Source organism: Raphanus sativus, chromosome 5 (assembly GCF_000801105.2).
Source record: "Raphanus sativus cultivar WK10039 chromosome 5, ASM80110v3, whole genome shotgun sequence".
Taxonomy (NCBI): Eukaryota; Viridiplantae; Streptophyta; class Magnoliopsida; order Brassicales; family Brassicaceae; genus Raphanus; species Raphanus sativus.
This window is the reverse complement of record NC_079515.1, coordinates 26,889,751-26,890,861: the sequence shown is the minus strand read 5'-3', so window position 1 is coordinate 26,890,861 and position 1,111 is coordinate 26,889,751.

Genomic DNA, 1,111 nt, shown 5'->3' with positions numbered 1-1,111 from the left:
CGTCCAGCTGGACGACCTTCCAGACGACTTATTATAAGTCGTCTACTAAGTCGTCCAGCTGGACGACCTTCCCAGACGACTTATATAAGTCGTCTACTAAGTCGTCCAGCTGGAAGACCTTCCAGACGACTTATAATAAGTCGTCTACTAAGTCGTCCAGCTGGAAGACCTTCCAGACGACTTATAATAAGTCGTCTACTAAGTCGTCCAGCTGGAAGACCTTCCAGACGACTTATAATAAGTCGTCTACTAAGTCGTCCAGCTGGAAGACCTTCCAGACGACTTATAATAAGTCGTCTACTAAGTCGTCCAGCTGGAAGACCTTCCGGACGACTTAATTAAGTGAAGATGGAAAGGTACCTGACTCAAGATAGCAGCTTTCATGAATCTGCGGCCTCTGCTGCCGTCGTAAGCCAGAATCGGTGGAGACGGACTGTTGCTCTGGGTAGACCAATACTAGCACCCAATCCCGGAATAGCTTCGTACGCCCAGACCTGAAGAACTTGTATAAAGCCATCCACGGTGTAACAGCCAGTAATATCTTTGTTCCACAAAGAGTCCATCAGCACCTTAAACGCGACTCTCCCCATGGATAATTCTCAAACCTTTCTAAATCCATCACTAGCCTTGCGAGAGTAGCTCGTGTAGCGCTTGAGAACTTTTCCTTCAATGAATCCAGTGAAGATGGAAAGGTACGCGAGTCGCTTGCGATCTTCCCTGGACAATCCCCGCATCTCTTCAGTGCTGCTATTATCTGATCAGTACTTGGCCCAGCTCCCGATGAACTCCCATCATCTCCCAGAAAGAAACCATCTGTGGGGTAACTTCACATTCTGGTGTCTCAAGGTCCTCGATGTAGTCGCAGTTTAGACCAGTGATGTTTTCAAACTCTAACAGTGAAAACCTCGCAGGTTCTGGACCAACGAGACACCACATCTCGTACTTCTTCTTAATGTCCAGCTTTAACCGAGCAAGTGGTGAACCAGCCTTGAAGCCCAACCAAATCCCTGCTCCTTGAACTTGATGAAAACTCCAATCTCGACTCCTTGAGCTCTTCAAATTCAGCATCAGTGAGAGCTTCCCTAAGAGCAGTATGCAACTTCGTGTTATC